This window comes from Ochotona princeps, chromosome 6 (assembly GCF_030435755.1).
Source record: "Ochotona princeps isolate mOchPri1 chromosome 6, mOchPri1.hap1, whole genome shotgun sequence".
Lineage (NCBI taxonomy): Eukaryota > Metazoa > Chordata > Mammalia > Lagomorpha > Ochotonidae > Ochotona > Ochotona princeps.
The window spans coordinates 32,097,558-32,117,663 of record NC_080837.1 but is presented as its reverse complement, the minus strand read 5'-3'; the positions used below and the strand labels follow the sequence as shown (position 1 = coordinate 32,117,663).

Sequence of the window (20,106 nt, the reverse complement as noted above, 5' to 3'; positions counted from 1 at the left end):
CCCCATAAAATTGAGTGGTTACTGAGGAAGGGAAGAATCAGAACAGAAATATTCCTTATGTTACTTGATAAACTAAAGCAACTCGACCACAATGTTTGCATTTTCAGACGTATTTCCTTAGGCTCAGAATTAAAATCAGAGAACACGTAAAGAGAAAGTTTTAATTCTTCTTAGGGGTGGGAGGTGTTGATTTGACCTTTTACTTATTAGTGCTATAAAATTCTCTGCAATTTAAAGTTTTCAAATCTTTTAGAAATATGACATAACCTACTTGTCTGGGATGACCTTTCCAAGCCATTTCTAATTCTGTCCTCCAGCTCAGTAGAGAGGGATTAAATTTTAGGTCTGGGTCATGCTTAGGGAGTGAGCAAGCAACCTCTTTGGTTTTCGCGTTTAAACTTGAAGTTCCTTTCATTGTCGATTGAATGTGCTCCAGGAGCCTTGGTACATAACACTGAGCTGCAGATAAGGCTTCTAAATCCTACTTCCAGATTTCTGTACTAACTACAAAATAAGCTATAGCTAGATATTAGTAATGGATAAGCAGGAAAAATGACCTGTGTGAAAATCAAAATCTCCTAGTATATATCGTTTTCATTTTTGCTTTTATTTTTGCATTTGTCTTCAGAGAACATGTGTCCACACATCATTGTTGAAATCCCAGTGTTTCTGTTCCCCATGCTACTCACCAAAAGGCACTACCATATGGATGAGGATGACTGAACTCGCTGGAACAGTACCAGCACAGACAGAAAAGCATGTCAAAGAATGATTCATTTATTCATTTATTCAGCAGATATTGATTGAAAGGCAACAGCACATCAGGCTGTTTATATTCTCAGAATATAGCAATAAGAAAAACATACAAGTTCTCTGATCTTAAAAAGCTTATAGATTTTAGTGATTGAAGCAATCACATGCCCTCACATCCCCTCCCATGCTTTCTTTGAAAATGTGAGCTTCTCCCAGTGTGACTGAGAAGAGGGAACAAGCTGAACACAGTATGAATTTCATGTTTCCTTATTTGTGATTTTGTTCATATGATTTGTGATTTCAAAACAAAAAGCAGCCTTGATCTGAACCAGGCCCTAAAGGAGTAGACACAGTGTACATTGTACTACCTTCAACATCTGCCAGCTACCTCAGTTTCTGCACATGTGTTGGAAGCTGTATCTACATTTGCTGTCTGATTTCACACACCTGACACTCACAAACTGCATCCCTACCTTTTCCACAATGGGCTTCGGGTCTTTCCTGAGATACAGTGACAAAGCTATCACAGTACTTACGTCTATCTTGACCACTGCTACTACGTATATACTGTGTATACTGTGCTGCCTTCCTTATTGCTTTCATCTTGTTTTGCAGTGTGTCCCTGTTGAAATTTTTAAGAAATGCGTCTTCAGCCCCATCTCCCACCACACCCTGTGGCTTATGCTGTGTAGCTTCTCATAATGCAGGGATGTTGTCACGTCGCAGCAGAACTGTGCGTAAACAAAGGATCTAATAATCATTTAAAGTCCAGGCCTTAGTAAGTCATTGGAAAAAAATCAGTCAGAAAATGTGATTGAGCATGCCTGGGTAAAGTAGAGAAGCACTCTTTTAGATTGGTGAACAGTGTGGAAACGTCTCTGAGAGAGCTTGTCGGCACTGATACTTAGATAACAAGGACTCCTCCATGCAAAACTCAATAGAGGAGGAGCACTCAAGGTGGGGCAAGGGTGAGTTCTGTGTGGGTCAGGGGTGCAAAGCTTTCAAAGTGGAAATAAACTCAGAGTGCCAGAGCAAGGACCAGAGATGTGAGGACCATTACGGGATCTTGATCACATAGCTAGAGTAGAACATTATAAGTAACTCATTTCATTTTAAGTGTGATAAGAAGCCACTTGAAAATTTTGCTTTAGGAGTAAAGGGACCCACTCGATTATAGATAAATAACTGAGGTCTAGAGAATTTATCCCTCATATCCAAGGTCATACTACCAGCCGCATCTAGGGCAAGTATGTTTTTGCATAGGAATAGATATACACATGCAGCAATTCTTAGATAAAGCCCTTCATCTGAACTCTGAATGAGAGAGTATTGATCAGTAAAATGTCCCAGATTCTTCAAAGTCAGATCCAGGATCGGTTCATGGCTGCCTCCAGCATGATACTTGGCAACATTCCATTTTAACCAGGCTGCACCCAGTGTCCTGTGTCATCCCACTAGTGAAAGAAAAGCAGATCAGACAAAATGCCAAATAAGCCATCATAGGTGTTAGCAGATCTGTAAGGCAGCCAGTCTTAGTGAGAGCGACTGCCAGTGCCCAGGTCTTGCCAGCCTTTTAAGAAGCCTAATGAGGCAGTCAGTGGATGTCGGCATTGCTCTGTGCCCTCCCACTAACTGACAAGAGACACGAGGCATGAGAATTTCTTGACAGTGTGTTAGAAAGCCCTGCAATGAGTCAATGAAAGAAGTTGTGAGGTTTCTCTTTTTGGATAGATTGACACTTGTTTTTTTTTTATCAAAGCCAGCCAGAAAACAAAAGAATAAATTTAACCTGACAAGAGGCTGAATGCCACAGGGTAAATGCCTTGGCAAAAAGCAGCTCATGTAGGGTTTTCTCTGCATAGAGCAGGAGAGGCAGCTGCCTCTGGGTGTGGTGTGAAGTGTATGCTTGGGGTCTTGTGCAGGTCTGGAGCAGGTGTCTTCTCTGTGTGCAGCCCTGGTGGCCGTGGACTTCGGCAGTAGCTATTCCTCCTTAAGACGGCAAGCCTGTCTTCAGCACCCTTCTATTTTTCTTTTGGGATTCTTTCTCCTCTGGGTTCCTGGGAAGGTCGGGGTGTGTGGTGAGGTGCTAAGCAATTCTGTAATTCTCAAGCTAAGTCTCTAAGTGTTTCTTCCCATTCCCACTTCCCATCCTTAGCCTGTCAACTGCTTCAGCCCAGAAAAAGATCCATATGGATTCCTACCTTAAAAATACTTGTTCTCTACCTCCTAGTTCTATATTTATATAGTCTAGAGTCCTTCATGTAGATACTTCTGTGTCTTTACATCTTTTCTAACCCTAAACCAAAAAATATTGCAAAGCTTCCCATTCCCATATAGTTCCAGGAGATAGGGAAGGACTCCTTTCATTCATTCATGTATTAAATCAATACCTACAATGGTACATCTGTTTAAGGAAAACAGAACAAGTGAAAAGTGTATTTTGGTGTAAAAAATGTGAAATCCATGCACATGAAGTGTCCTAGCAAAATTTAGGGAAAATGCATATTGTGAAAACTATCCATAGATTCCAGATTACATCTCTTTCACTTCTATTTTTTACTCATGGAATTTCTGAAGAAATCTCATATTTACTGCATTTCTAATCAGGCCACGCACTATTTTGCATGCTAGGAGTTCTACAATGAGTGAATGCAAGGGCATCTCAACAGGGGCCCTCAAAGCCGTGTCTTCTGAGTCAGCTCTGATGCGTGTCAAAGATGTGACTCCAAAATGTGGGCATTCAAGTATTGTTAACAAACAGCTTAGCAAACCCACATCCCAAATTGGAGTGCCTGAGTTTAAGACCTGACTCCTCATGATCCCAGCTTCCCGTGAATGTGTGTCTGGGAGTCATCAGATGGAGACTCGGGGAGGTGGTTCCCATAATGCATGAGGGATATCTGGATTGAATTCCCAGCTTCTGGCTTCCTTCTGGCACAGCCTGCCTGTTGCAGGAAGTTGAGGAGTGAGCCAGGGGACAGATTCTCTCTTTCTCCCTTCTCTCCCTCTCTGTCTCTCTCTCTTATCTCTCTCTGTCTGTCTCTCATAAAAAAAAAAAAAAGAAAGAATGAAAAAACTGTTTCTAAAATGTGACTTCCAAGACTCCTTCCACACTTGCTTCCTGGAGAGACAGTTTCAGGATGGCACCTTGAAATCTGCATTTTTCTCTAAGCTTCCCAATGATTGTTATAAAAATCAGAAGTTAACAGGGGATGGAGGACTATGAAGATATGGAGTGACTCTCCTTTGCTAGTGAGATCCTTTAAGGACATTTTCTCCTGGGCCCCTATACCTTGTAGATGGACAGGACTGGAAGTTGTGTGGGCCTGGATTTGGGGGACCAGGAAGCTTCCTTCAAACAGGGAATTGCCAGGAGCTGTGTGTTCTGTCAGTATCAGTATCGTTTGCTCGGGCATGATTCTCTTTAAAGTCAGCATGGTTTAGAAACAAACAATGAACAGTTATTTCTGCCTTAATGTAAAAAGAACCCCATACATTTGTTGGAGGCAAAAGGCAACAGAGAGCAGAAACATACACTCGTGTCACCCAGGGTGTGTTCATGCGTCCATGCCACTCTCTCAGAAGGTTGATGCTGGGTTAACCATGATGGCATTAGGGCTTAGGGTACCCAGATGGAAAGGAGAGGAGGGGCTAAGAGGTGGGGGTGGCAGAAGGCACTTCTTTAAAGAACTTCTGTAGCCTCATCTCCTTGAGCTCCTCTGTCATTTGGAGACTTCCAAGTGCAACCTCTCCTGTCCCCTCTTCCTCTCACAGTACAGATCCCATCTGCCTGGCATCGAAGGACTAGTCTGTGCATCATCCGTCCATCCGCCTCAATTACACATGTCTGCCTTGGGCCCCTTGAGGTTTACAGACTCCAGACTCCTTGGGGGGTTGGGCAGATTCATGAGTGATTCACTTTTGCCACACCCACACTTCCTCACAGTGCTTGCATGTTTATTACGTGGATAAGTATTTGTCAAGAGAATGAATGAAAGAGAACTGACCAGATGGAAATTTACAGAGGTCAGGGCCTGGCTCTTCCTGATTTATTCAGCCCCTGGCATAACATCCTATGCAAATAGCCATTTAATACTTACTGTTTGATGATTATGAAAGTGATAATAAAGCCCTGCAAAGGATGATTGAGGAGAAGGCTCTTTGTTGTTGGCATCTTTTGTTGCAGGCCATCTTTTTTAGAAGTAGGCAGGATATAAATAATAAATGAGCAAGTGGATAAGGCTTTAAACCCCTGGGGACTTTCTAGCCTTTCCAGTCCATCTTATACCCTCAGGGCAAAGCAACCTTCTGGGAACGGGAAGTAAGATAATTTTTTCATTCATTCAACAGATATAATTTTTGAAAGCCATGGCTCTGTGAAGCAGTGACTTTGCTCCAGGGTTTGTGGGTGAATGGACTTCTGAGGTCTCGTTCAAGGCTATGATTCTTAATTCTGCTCAGGCCTGTTGGAGATATTGATGAAGCAATATTGATAAAGTCCCACGAGCATTAGAGATTTAGTGAATACCTGTGAGCAGTGAGTCTCCTTTCCCTCTCTGTCTCTCTTAATACAACAGCACCTGGGGAAATTGCTTGAATGCTCTCTTTGTCATCTTCTTATGTCAGGTCAGATCTTCTCCCAACTCTGAAATGGAACCTGATGTGACCTCACATCATGAGGATGTGTCACCTTGAAGCAAATCCTGAACAAAGGTCTTACTTGATTTTGTAATGCATCAAAATGGGAGTCACTTATGTATATGAGCTTTACCTTTCCTAAGCATTTTGCTTCTGGTGGTATAAATTATACAAGTTGATTAAAAGAGGCAATCAATGTCTGCCTGTCGGAGGTGTCTTAACTTGCTATATATACTTTTGGTAAATATCACAACATTATTTTAATCCCTAAATCAGATTTGTCAGGTCTGATTCATTTAAATGGCTCACACGCCCCAAATTCTCTCTGACAGCCACGATGTGGGAGCCTGTCCTCATCTTGGAAAGGTAATATTGCCTGAGGCTGCTGCTGGCTTAATCGAAACAAGTACACTCTGTGGCAAGAAACAAGAGAAAGACCAACATCTATAACAGGTTTCTGCAAGCATCCAACCCCTCAGCCATGTGTATCTTTTCACAGAAATTGGCAAAGGACTCCTGAGTCAGGGAAGGGCCCCACATACATTATTAATGTAAGCAATATTACTGATAATATTAAAAATGAAACTAGCCGTCAATTATCATGTGCTCTGCACTATGCTAAGTAATTAATACAAATGCATGACTGTGTTCGATCCCCAAAGGAACCCAGGAAAACAGGGACTGGTGTTTTACAGGTGCAGAAGCTCAAGTTGAGAAAAGCTTAGAAACTTGACCAGGAACTATCTGGCCCCAGCCTACAGTTCTAACCACCAAAAAAACAACCTCTCTACATCTATACTTGGAAGATTATTTGTTCAGGATTACATCCCACCCCAAGACTGCATTGGTTCCCCCATATCCTGCAATGTTTATTTCAACAAACCTATTGCTTTTCTGCTCCTGAGGTTTTGAAAGGAGTAGCCCTTTCCACCACCAGGAATAGACAATTACTTTTAATATTTACAAGTTAAATGTGTTTTAAATTCATTCTGTTCTATGCTGTACATCATTGGCTCTTGGATGTGTTGTGATGTGTATCTGTCAGCGTCTTGTCACTATAGCAGACTGTCTATAAAGAAATGAGGTTTACTTAGCTTCTAGTTTTAGAGAACATTACCTCCTGGCTGTGTGAGAGACAGGAATGAGAACAAGTGACCACATCTCCAGCCAGGACACGGTAGGAAAGCAAGACTGCAGCCAAGCTTGCTCCTTGTCTAACAGTGCTCTTGCCATAACTCAAGGACTTGTGCAAGAGATTTCTTCCTAGAGCACACTCCTCCCCAGGGCCATTAGGCATCTGCCATTATCCCACCCCCTTAAAGACTTTCACTTCCAAATAGTTACACTCTGGGGAGCAGGCCTCAATTCACAACACATCCTAAGGGAGCCCTCAAACCCACACAAACCATCATACATGGTATCCAATGGATATTGTACAGACAGTGCTTAGCAGCTATTGGGCCTCTACAAGAAATGGCAGGGGCCTATTACAAGGAAGGAACCAGCACATGAATCCAGAGGATACAGTCACGATGCCAAGGAAAGTGCCAGGCACTTAGACACCAGCGTCTTCATTCATATCCACTCTGTGTCCTAAGACCAAGTTCACCTCATGAGCCTCCATATCATAGTTTTTACCAATAAAAGACATTTTGTTCCTCCCAGGTGTCTGTGGAAGACCAAGTACAGTCATTCCTGTGAAAGTGGCATTTTGTTATTAAAATATTAACACACACAAATAAATGAAAGGAGGTCAAATTATCTAAAATATTCGATGACCTATCATTGTAAAAGCAAGATTTTAGTTCAGGAAGGTCAAACCACTTTTAAACCAAGCCATCTTAAAGTGAATTTCCACGAGGAAAGCCTCCGAGCAGCTGGCTAATAGTAACAGTGCTTTTTGGGATTAAATGAATTTTCTTCAATGAAAAATCCTGTAGAACAGATGCATTCAAAAGCCCCAGACCCTGTCGCCATCAATCTATAAAGGAAATTCTGTTTTGCTACTTGTTTTTGTGCTAGAACTGTATTTCAAGGCAGGGTGAGATTTTCAAAATGAAATCTGACAGGCTTTTTACAAGACCTGCCTATGTTTGTGTTGCTCGGTGCTCCCCGGGGTGCTCCCGTGCGCTGGGAAGGCTGCCAAGGGGGTAGGCTGGAGCCTGAAGTCCCCAGAGGGTCTGGGTTTGAAGAAAAAAAAAACAAAGAGTAGGGAATGATTGCACTGCAAAGGGGAAGGGGCTTTGGCGTTCTGAGGGTGCTGACTGACCCCTGAGGAAGTCTCACCCTGCATCTGGAAGAGCCTCAGGTGGCAAGAAAGGGGAGAAAGGGTAGAAGGTGTGATGGCTAGCAGGCAGAGCCTCTGAGCGAAAAGAGCTCCCTCCACCTACCTTCACCTTCCACCAGTCACCTGGCCTCACCCCACCTCCCCTTCTTCCCTCCAGATACTCACTGTCTTACCCAACTCCCTCCACTTGCCATCCTTTGCATAAGAGGATGCAAACCGGTTCCTGAGGACACTGTTGGTTGCAGACCTCTCTGAGAAGCATCATTCATTGGGAAATAAATAACCCCAAATTAAACCTGTCTTCTACAAAATCTCAGCCATACACTTTGTTTGGGTGTACTACTGCATGGAGAAGAAAAACAACACACTGCGTGGTGTAAAAAAGAAAAAAAAAATCTGCCTGGAGTCCTCTGGAGTCCGGGCTGGCAAGCATTTTCAGTGCAAGGCAAGATGGTAAATATCTTAGGCTTTGCAGGCCATATGGCCTCTGTCACAACTAATCTACCCTGTCTTTGTAAGAAGGCTCAGATGAGTGTGGCTATGTTCCAATAAAACTTTATTTACTCAAACAGGTGGTGGGCCAGAGTTTGAAGACCATTGCTCTGAAACAGTGAAAGCAACAACTATGTGCCCTTTTCCTTCTCACCCTTATCCTCTTGTTCCTGCACCTCCTCCTCCTTCTCCTTTTTTTTAAGATTTTATTTCTTACTGAAAGGTAGATGCACAAGAGAAGAAGATACAGAGAGAAAGGGTCTCCATCCCAAGTGGCCACAACAGCCAGAACTGAGCCTATCTGAAGCCAAGAGTTTCTTCTGGGTCTCTCATGTGAGTGCGGGGTCCCAAGGCTTTGGGCCAACCTCCACTCCCACACCACCAACAGGGAGTTGGATGGGAAGTGGAGCAGCCGATGTATGAACTGATGCCCATATGGGATCCTGGAACATGCAAGGTGAAGATTTTAGCCCCTAGGCCATCATGCTGGGCCCATTTCTCCTCCTTCCTTAAGTGACTTACTGATCTCCATCTGGTAAACTGCAGGCAACCATTTCTGCTCCCCTTTCTCTGTTTGCTCTCTCAGGTGAGCTTGCTGCTGTAGCTAAGTGAGGTTGGAGCATTCTGAGGAGTTCTTAGGAGGTGCCCTTTCTCTGTTTGCTCTCTCAGGTGAGCTTGCTCCTGTAGCTAAGTGAGGTTGGAGCATTCTGAGGAGTCCTTAGGAGGTGCTATTGTGTGCATTTACTGCCTCAGGAAAAAGAGGTAGAATAACTAGACACTCAACTAAGGAAGAAATTGCCCCACCACCCATCGAGAGACTGGTCTGATGGATTTCCTCCTGGTCCAGGTCTGTCCACTTCCTCTCATTGTTTTTCCTCTAGGAAGGATGAGTCTGTCCTCAGCCTCCCCAAGATGTCCTCCCAGCTTCCTTTTCATCTGCAAGATCTGGGGAATGACAAGAGAGGCTTGCCTTTTCCAGGGTGGCTGGCTAACCCAAATGAATCTCCAACAAGGCCACTTCTCTAGGGGACTGAACTCTAGCCTGTCCCACCACGATCCTTGCGAGAGCAGTTTACCCCTCCACTGACTGCAGCAATTGAGTTATTTGGTACCAACCAGCTTTACAACTGCCCCTTACTCTCTTTCCTCTTTTGTAAGCCACACGCTTCAGACTCAGCACAAAGGCTTGACAGGGGAAGAAGTCTTGGGTTAGCACAAGAGCTGCACGTCTCCAAAGCCACAGATCACGTGGCGATGACTGCAAAGAGCTTTCCTTGCAGGCATTTGCAATTGCAGTCTGAAGAGCAGCCATCTGGATGTTGTCTCAGTCTGAATTGCTATTGTGGCTTTGTGTGTGAAAGGGGAAGTCCCTGAAAGAATTTTGAGTGGGAGCAGGGCTTTAGGAGGCAGTTACACTTAGCCAAGACTAGTATTTCCTAGAGGATTAAGTTTTATAGCCTCAGCAATCAAAGCCAAGAAGAGGGTTTGTCATGAACTGAAATCAATGGATCTCCACCAAGAGATGCTTAGCATTATCGGGGGATTTTGGTTATCGCATTGAGTTGAGGGGTGGAAATTCTAATGTCATCTGGTAGGCAGGGGCAAGGATTTTGGTAACTGTGCCCACAACAAAGATTTATTCAATCTAGCTTTGATGGAGCTGGAGTTGAGAAGCCTTGACTTGAAAGTGTCTCTGATTCCAAGCAGCCCTGCTCATTCAGGGGTTAATTCATGAGAGGAGAATGGAATGATAGTGCCCGCTGGACAGGCTTCCTTTGGGATAAATGAGTCACTGGACAGCAGATGACACCTACACATACTCCCATCCCTTAAATTGTGATGGCAGGAAAGTTCAAATTCATGCAAAATACTCTCATGATTCCTGTCCCATGTATTTTTTTTTTCTAAGAAATTAGGTGGGGGTGCTTGTCTCCACTTTGTGCTCTGCATGATAGGGAAGTTGGGGAGGAAGAAGACAGCATGCCGTCATTGTCAGATAGAGCCTCCTGATTCTACTGCAAATCTGTGTCCACTGAGTGTAGGTTCTCCCAGGGCTCGGTGGAGAAAGCCAACACTGACTGTTTCAGTGGTCTTCTTGTGTTTATTTTTCATTTCTATCCAGTACTTTTAACTGCTTTAAGAAGTAATTCAAGTTTCTGGTCTTCTCATATCTCCCTTCTTTGTTTTTCATTGAGTTGATGAAACTCCCCATTTCCTTCATTTTGTCTGGCCGCTTCAATGGACTTTTTGGAATAATATAGATTCGAGGACAAGGGGTTTTCAAGAGTCTCATGCAAAATAAGTAAGATGAAAAAAAAAAAAAACCTCTGTGTATTTCAAAAATGTCTGCATCAAAATAAGCTTATATTTTTAATCCCACTTTTCTACATGCATTTTGAGGTGTAATTGACAGCAGTCTCCTATTGCATACAGTGTTGTCATGGATGACTTTTGAGGATCACTGTCAGGAAAGTGTTTTTACAGAGACCAGATTGCAAGAGGTTAAAGTGATTTGAGTAAAGAAAGGCATTGTTGTTATCTATTGCTATGGGATTGAGCGCCCTAACGCTTATGGTATGTGGATTGATTAGGTTTTGTTGGGTGGTTTTTGATTGGGGTCTCTTGGGAACCTAACTGTGTTGCTTAAAATAAATTTGCTAAAATCTTAAACCTCATTACCTTCTAGTGTGGCCTAATTTCGAAATGGGGTCTCTGTAGATATAATTAGTCAGAATGAGATCATACAACAGTAGGAAATGGTGTTGATCCAGTATGATTGGTATCCTTACAAAGAGAAGCAATACAGGGGGGAATGTGATGCCAGAGGCAGAACTTGGAGTGATGTCGCCGAGAGCCAATGCCAAGGATTGATGACTGTCACCAGCAGTTCAAGGAGGTTAGGGGAGGATAACCACAGCTTCAGAAGGAGCCTGGCCCTGCCGACATATGGATCTCAGACATCTAGCCTCAAAATAAGCATCTGCTATTTTAAGTAACCCAATTTGTGTCACTGTGCAGGACAGCTCTAGGATGTCAAGATCTCTCCTTTAGTTTGTCAGAGCTTGCTATGATTGGGATTGAGTAGTCACAGTCTACACCATACCCCTTGTGCTGGGGTAATTCAAAGATGATGGAAATACATTACAGTTCTGGACACAGGAAATTTGAACATCAGGCTTCCAGCAGGTTCAGTGTCTGTGAAGACTACCCTCTGCTTCAGCATGGCTCCTGGTTGTTTTTTTTTTCTGTGTTGCCAAGTGGTGGAAGAGAGAAAAGGACCAAAAGAAGTAATAAAATGCCTTCAAGGCATGAATCCCATTCATAAAGATGGTGGTGGATAGTGCATTATCATAGATTAACACCTTCTGATCACCCCAGATCTTAATACTGTCATGTATCGATGTGAATTTTGGAGAGACACAGCACTACTGGAGGTTCTCTTGGACTATTACATGTAGCAGGTCTTCTTCCTGTAGCAGGTGCCTCATCTCATTTCTTATGACAGAAATTGCTGGAGCCTGACCTAGTGCTGCACTCTCTTCTCCTCTCTTCTCTTTTCTCTCTCCTCCCCCACCCCCACCTCAATGAGGCATCTTCATTTGGCCAGGTGTGCTGACCTTTGTTACAAGGTGGCCAGATTTCCCAAGAGCAAGTATTCCAGGAGACCCATGTGGAAAGGAGAAGACTTTTTTTTGACCTAGCCTTAAGTTATGCAATAAGAAAATGAGCTAATACAGCATATTGATTGGAGGATTTAACATTAGACTGTAAGAGAAACATCTGTTTCATTCTGTTAGGATAGAATCAGGTGGGAATGGATGGAAAGTCAGCAAATGCATAAAGAAGGAAGTTTCAGGATGCTGAAAATATTTTATCAGCATCTAGTATCTGAATGTCTGAAGAAGGAAGATTGCCTGCTGAGAGTGGTAAGAAATGTGGTGAGAGGGACTTGATGACAGTTAGGTTTGAAAAGAACCATGGTGAAAGCTGGGAACAAAAGGTAAGTATAGTAGCATCATCCAGAATACCTACCATCTGTCAGTATTAAATGATCAGCTTTGCAGGGTGGGTGTCTGGCTAGCAGTTAAGAGGCTCATGTCTCACAGTAGAGTGCCTGAGTTTGATACCCAGCTCTTGCTCCTAACTCCAGATTCCTGCTAATGCACATCCTGGAAGGCAGTGGTGATGACTCCAGTGATTGGGTTCCTGCCATCCATGGAGGAAGTCTAGATTGAACTTTCTAGAGTAAAATCCTGGAGTAGCAGTTGTTTACTGCTTTCAGTTGCATTCTTGTGATCATTTCCTGAGATTTCCACACCCTAAATTAAGTCTTTAGTAATCACTCATGTACATGTTTCTTCCAAAACTGGGAAACATTTCATGAAAAAAATAAATTTCTTTATATTTGATGGGCTGTGAGATAGAGCTAGGAGAGAAGAAAAATGTGGAAAAAAAGTTTGCATATCTCATTTAAACTTTAAGATGGTATTACTCTGCTGATGGGAGCCAAATGTCCCACATTACTCTTCATGGCATCCACTGTGCTTCGAGTGGGAAAACAGATCCCAGGCCATGAATCTTTTTTGACTCTACACAGATTAATTGTACCTTATCCTAGAGTTGCTGTCAGGGTTGGATCATTGTGTTGTGATTGATTGGCTAGGTGTGGTGAGAGGCAGAGCCATTTTCCTCATGTTAATTTCAGCTGTGTTAAGTGTGACCATTTTTGTCAGTGATCATGGAGTGTGTTTCTGTGATTAATTATTTAACAGCATAGTAATCGCAAGCTAAATGGAGTGTTTACAACAAACCCTTTTGTTAGGAGATGTCCAATTGCATTCCATGAATATTACATAAATAAAAATTTGCATCTAGAGGGGCCCTTCATGACAAGTATGGAAAGAATGTGAATGGTTTTTATGAGCATTGTAAAATAATCACTTTATAATTGATAAACAAATTCTCTAACTACAGTTAGTCCATAATACTTTATATCCCATGATTATTCATTATGACTACATATATATTTCTTGGTCCATTATGAAAAGTAACAATGTTGGCAATCACATTAATTGTTTTTCTTATCAAATTCATGAGAAAGTGCTATAATGAGCATACCCTTCCAGAATACATCCACTGAGGGAATAAACAAAGTTAGGGCCTGCAACAGTACAGGCCGAAAAAAGACAAATTGTCTTTGTGCCTCTCCTTGGGAGCCATACTGTTACCTCTCACCTCTGCAGAATGTCCTTGTCTATCACTTGGTCTAGGGGTTTAGAAGCATTCACCATCCTTTGCGCCTTGATTAGTCAAGAAAAGATCTATATCTTCAATACAAAGTGAATTATATGAAAAATTCTGAAAATGAAAGTTTTAGTACTTAAATCTTTTTGAATTTGGGTAATAGATTGAAAGTAGCTTTTTAGACAACTAAAGGGTATCTTCAAACAGCAGGATTTTGTCCTTTGTTTAAAAAGTTGAAGGGGATGATTTCAATTAAAGTGCTATCATAGTTGACTCTGTCTGAGAAAAATTTAATTCATCAGTACACAGACAACATAATTCACATCCCCTTCTTGGCAAGAAGGATGGATACTGTGAAGGCTGCCAGGAAGGAGAAGAGGTGTTTCTCTCAAAGTCTGAGATCACCACTAGGGGACTTGTTCCCTGCTTTCTCTAGGTATAATTACATGCCTTGCTTTGCAGGTGGAGAATTCACTTCTTTTACTGTAAGCCTAAGGCTTCTTACTTCTCTTTTACCTCATTTTACTTTTCTTCTTTAAGGTGCAGTACTAAATCTGAAATTAATTTCCCACCCACTTCTGAAGTTATTCAACATGTTATTAACAACTATGACATTTCCATGTGTGCTTGTTCGGGATACCCATAGGCAAATATAAAATAGGTGGTAAATGAGAATCTTAACATCCTAGAGAGAATTGTCAAAATAAATCCATTATGTATGCTTTAAATCATCCATCTCTGGGCCCTTATCAGATACTGAAATTGTCACTGTTCTAGGTCCTACATATCAGAATATGAAATTTGCAGCAGAGGTGAGCGCTTTTAATACTTGTTGAATTATAAGTGGCAGTGCCCACTGCCATGTCCCCAATCTTAATAAAGGAGGTCGACTTGTACACAGAAAGTCGTTAGAGAGTGTAACGAGTATTCTAGAATAAAATAGGTGGGAATAGCTTAATGGGGGCACAAGGAAGGAAGAAATTTTTGAAACTGTTGAAAAACATTTTAAAATAATGAATGAAATGAAAGTGAGATGTTTGTTACAAGGAAACTTATGCACTAAGTATTTCTGGAAGGGGATTAGAATGTAATCCACTACCTTTATATTCCTACTGCTGTCATTACCACTTTCTTCTAAAAGTACAAGCTGTGTGTTTTGTCAAATACACCCTTGAAAATGCTGGCTAGGAAACAAGCTTAACAAAACCATAAAGTGTGGGCCTTGTGTGACAGACTAGTGGATAAATTCTTGCCTTGAATTTGCTGGAATCCCCGATGCTTGCCGGTTCAGGTCCTTGCTGCTCCTCTTCCCATTTAGCTCCCTGCTTGTGGCCTGGAAAAGCAGTGGAGGACAGCACAAAGCCTTAGAACCCTGCACCTGTGTGGGAGATCTGGAAGAAGCTCCAGGCTCCTGGCTTCAGATCAGCTCAGTTCTGATCATTGTGGTCACTTGAGGGGTGAACTAGTGGATGGATATTTCTCTTTGTATCTTCTTCTTTTGTAAATCTGCCTTTCCAAAAATAAATGAATAAATCTCAAAGCACAACATGAAGGAAAAATATTTTTGAATAGTAAATCGTGTTTATTATTAAATATTATTTTATCAAAATTTAAATATTCAATGAATTCCTTATAAACTTAAATTACTTTTTCATACATTTCTAAGTCTGTGATTCCTAAAACATTGTTAAGAATCATGAATTAATTGGTCACCTGTAAAGTTTATTGGACATGAACATTCCTGGGTACTAACCCTTTATGGATTCTAATTTAGTAGAATCATGCTAGGACCCAGAAATCTGCATTGGTGATAAATTCACCAATGGATTTTCAAATGCACTGAAATTTAAATACTAGTTTCCAAAAGATATAAACTTTTATACTGAGGGCTTGTACTTCCAGATGCTCAAATAATGAATAGTATGAAAACTGAGATACAAATGAATAAAACGGGACTAATATCACTAATGTTCCAATAGTTCTTGTTACATCCTAACCAGTGGCAAGGAGTTAGCTGCTTCTCTGATTTACCTCTTGTCTTTTCTGAAAGTAAACAAGCTTGGAAGAGCTTCTCCCTGCAAGTAGTTTCAAAGCTAAAAGGGGTATGAGGTAAGAGAAAAATAATAGAGGTTTGGAACTTATTGAGGGAATTCTTTGTTTTTTCCAAAAGCATTGGAGTGTTGTTATCTCAATACTTCATAACCTGTCCATGAGCACATGAGTACATTTCCACCTAAGGTAAAGAAGCAGGAGACACATGAGAACTCAATGTAACACAAACCATCGCCATTTGATTTTAAATAGACGGAAAATATGTTTCCTCGGCTTTTTTCTTTCTCTTTTTTAGAGTTTTGCAATTTTACTGTATTCTTGAGTGTTGAATTTCTTCTTTTCCTTTTCAAAACCCAGTCCACTAATGTGTCTCGAGCTCTGTTTCTGCTGGGAGCTAAGAATGTTCTAGGTGAACTAATCAATCAATGTTTGCCCATTAAGAAAGGGCACTAAAGTAAAAGCAAGCCTAACCTTTGATGGAGTTGGAAGCTATTTGCTAAGTACGTTTATATAGTAGCAAAACACCAAGAAAGGAGGCAATGATATACCAACAAAGAGGAAAACCTGCCTGCTCTCAGAACTTTGTGTAACATTGAGGGGAACTTTTTTGAATCCTGAAGTGCTGATCAATTGTACCATCTCTAGATAATGGTGTCTGGTTTTAATTAAGTCTTTCTAGTCTGGTTAGAACAAATGTAAAACAATTGCTTCTGCAAAACAAAATGGGCATAAGGCATGGTGTTTGGTTAAACTGAAAACCCAGCTCAACAATAGCATTCAGAACAAGGAGCTTTCAGATATCTGCCTTTAATCTCCCAACATTATAGAACTGAAATAACTGATTTATCTTGTAGAAGCTAAAGCCTCGCCTCTGTCGTTTGTGTTTCTGAGTGTTGTGGGCCTGAACCTGTTGGTAGCTGGTGTTATTCCTGTTTGGATGTTAAATTGGAGAAGTTCATAAGGAAACATGAGAGACATGAGGAATTTTATGAAATAGCAGAAAGACTTTTTCCTGTGGAGGAAAAAAGAACAGAAAAATGATCTAAAAATTAATTTTAAAAAATGATTTTTAAAGATGCTTCTGCCAGTACAGGGTCTGGCACAGTCCATCACCCCAATCAGCTTATGCACATGCTGGTCTTTGCAACTGCTGGGTCCGTTCTGTTTCCAGCCCTGTCTTCCACGCGAATCGATGGGTGTTTTAGTTCAGCTCGATCCTACCCAACTTCATACTCGTTCCTCACGCAAACCAGTGGGAGCTGCAGCCTAGTTGGGGTGACTCCCCATAACCCCCACCAGTTCTGCCCCCTACCCTGGTTCCCATGCTTGCCAGTATGTACTGCAGACTTGTTCAGTCTGTCCCACATCCCATTCAGCTCTCCTGCATGTCAATGGGCATTGAAGCCTATTTCAACCCAACCAAACCTACTATCCAGCCCACACACATACTGGCCGGTGCCTGTCTGTCTAGCCACTCCTGCCCCTGTCCTGGTTTTTGTGCTCTCCAGTGGGAGTGGTAACCCAAGAGGGAGGTGCCCACTATCTCCCTACTAGGCCACTCCCACTCCCGGATTATGCACTCTCCAGGTGATTCTGGAGTTTAACTTGACAGATTAAGCCACCAGTGCCAGTCTCTGCCAACTGATGCCTGGGCAAAGCCCAACCAACCCTCACCCACTCTAATTTTTGCTTGCACCAGTCAGAACAGTCAGCCCAACCTGGCCCTCCCCTGATCTAGCTCGCATGAGGCCCACAAGTGTTGTAACCCTGCCTGGTCTGGTCTTTCCCCATCCCAACTTACACTCTCCAGTGGGAGTGGTTGTCCAGCAGGGGAACCCACATTCCCCCTGCCAGCTTTGCCCGCTCCCTACCTGGTTCTCATATGTGCTGTTTGGATGCTGCAACCACATCTGATACAGCTCACCCCACCTGTGCTGGACCCTGTACTGGCAAACACACACAAGAATCAGGTCTGGGATCACCTCAGACGAAGTTTCTTTGGAGATCCCTCCAATTGAACTGCTGATCTCAGAACCCCAATCATGAAGAGACTATGTCAGCCAGTGGATTCTGAAGAGATTTCATCGTGCTTGGAGAGGCCTGATTGGCAGCAATTCAGAATTGTTGAACTATCAAAACTACTTGAGCAGGACCCTCGAAGCGAGCTTCACATTGGGGACCTGGGATGGGTCTGAGGCTGGGTGGGGCTTCTCCCTTTGTTTCTCCCCTAACCCCAGATACAGGGTAAAAAAGTGATGATATTAGTGTGGAAACAGTGGTCTTACCCACTTTCCTGTAGCCCTGGACCCTTTGTACCCTAATCAACTAAGTAAGATGATTAAAAAAAAAAGATGCTTCCTCCAGTTAAATTGACAATAAAAGATAACAGATCTTCATTGAATTGTAAAAGAAACAAACCCTTTGCACACTGTTCAGGAGGTAAAGCAATACAGCCATTTTGTAAAACAGTGTTGAGGTTCGTAAAACAAAATTGAAATTAGAAACACTATATGATTCAAGAATCTTTCTGCCTGGCTACAATCAAGAAACATTAAATTAGTCTTCCAAAAAGACATCTTGTTACAGCACTACACACAATAGCCAAGACATAGATACAGCATGAGTGGTCATCCACTGATAAATAACAAAGAATGTGTGATACATACTCATAACAGAATACTACTCAGCCATTAAAAAGAATGAAATCATATCATTAACATCAACATGGATGGAATTGTATATATTAAGTAAATGTACCAGGCACATAAAGTCAAATATTACATGCTCTCACTCAATAGATGGAGTCCAAGGAAATTCGACCCCATAGAATAAAAAAAAAAATGTAAATTTTTTTGCCCCATAGGTTTGGGGCAAAGGGAGAGGTGATTGAGAAGGGGGAAACAGGGAAAGGTTAACTAATAAATTTTAAGGTCTAGATAGAGAGAAGAAGTTCTTATATTCTTTTGTATAGTAGGTCAATATAGATAATACATTGTGTATTTATCAAAAAAACCTAAGGATTAATTGTTTTAGGTGTTTTGGTTGCAAAGAAAGTGAAATATTTGGGAACGTAGACATATTTACCCTGATTGGACATTACAGAATATATAATTGTATTGATTGAAACATTATATAATATCCCATAAATATGCACGAGTTTTATGTCTTTAAAATTTTTAATAACAATAATTTTTTAAAAGGAAGAAATAAAAGATGTTTGGCAATCATAATGTTATACTAACACAACTTTTAACTCAAGTCTTTTGCCGGCTGTATTTCCTCAACTAAACCTATTTCTAATAGTGTAATTCAATTGAGAAGTTGAATTCCAGTTAGAATCCACTTTTTCTTTTGACATTCTGTTACTTCAAGGAAAAGATACATAGAATTAGAGAGTAGTAAGTTGAGTTACTAAATTAGTGGGCAGATTACAGTCATATTTAATGCAGTGTTGTATTGCAGCAGTCAAAATTAACAGAAAACTAATGCACTATTTTTTATTATTATTCTTTCAGGTTTTTGACCCAAACAACCTTCTCCAAGGTAAATCGCATTCTTCTACTCCTTGATTTGTTGGTGAAATCCAATGTATTATTGACTTTGGCTTTGATTTGATTTTTACTGTTTGATCATGGACATGATATTCAGTTGGTACCTACTATCAGATTATTGGTGGAGTTATTTATGTGAGCACTGCTCAACTATGATTTAAGTGAGTACTGAATCAGACTGGAGAGAGCGAGAGAGATTCCTTGCTTAAATGGTCCTTTTCTAAGAGTAGAAGCAGCATCTCTGATGTTCAAGGACAGAAGAAAGTTACGCTGAGAGCGCCATTTTGGGAGAATTTAAAAGCAGAGTGCCCTCAACACAGCCCTGAGGCTTCAGCCCCAATGAGGCCTCGGTGCTCCATTCAGCAGGGCAGCTTTGCTAAGCTGTTTAACTTTCCTGGAGTATCTGTAAAAACTAGCAATTGAAGATGTGTTAATCATATTAAAGAACACAATAGGAATCCTTTTTTCTTTCATTAGAAAATCAGGATGCATTTGATGAGCACCATCTGGTTCGTGAATGCAGGAGGAAGTTTTTCAAAGGGCACATTTCCAAGTTCTGTGTTTTCTATGTTTGAGAAGGAAAAAAACCCATAAGCAGCTCTATTTTTAATGAGAGCAAGGCTAAAGCTAATAAGATTGGGATGGATTTCCAGTATGTACCATGTCTCCTAAACTACATGTGTTTGCAGTCCGTTTGGCAGCATTGTCCTGCTTGGTGGCGGGGCTTCCAATTGAAAATTTTAAAGTTCTCCAAGTGTTAATTTGGAAATGACTGTAGTAGAGCATCTGGCTTTTTAGGTATTAATTATGGCTGCATCTACTCACAAACTCTAGTATTTATACATTTTCTTGTTATTTACTTTGTTGTTTTTTGAAACAGTGCATTTTTGAGTCACAAAAAGGTCAAGTTCAAATTTTCTGTGTATTGTATGATTCCTGACAATGTTTCTGAGAAGCAGTGACTATTCAAAACAGTAAGCAACAAAAAACCTGCAAGAAAATACCAGATTTACTATTGCTACCCTACATTGAGGCTTAAAATATGTAATTTAAATATAACTCTAGAATATGCCCATCTCACTCTAAAGT

At 41.3% G+C, this 20,106-nt stretch overlaps 1 protein-coding gene across 1 annotated transcript in view; it reads left to right on the top strand.

The window, feature by feature from the left end:
• Positions 1 to 20,106, top strand: part of SEMA6D (semaphorin 6D) — a 393,639-nt gene that overhangs the window by 184,581 nt on the left and 188,952 nt on the right. Inside the window, exon 3 of the mRNA XM_058665903.1 lies at positions 18,982 to 19,009. The gene's annotated coding sequence lies outside the window, so the exon portion shown is untranslated. The remainder of the gene's footprint in view (positions 1 to 18,981; positions 19,010 to 20,106) is intronic.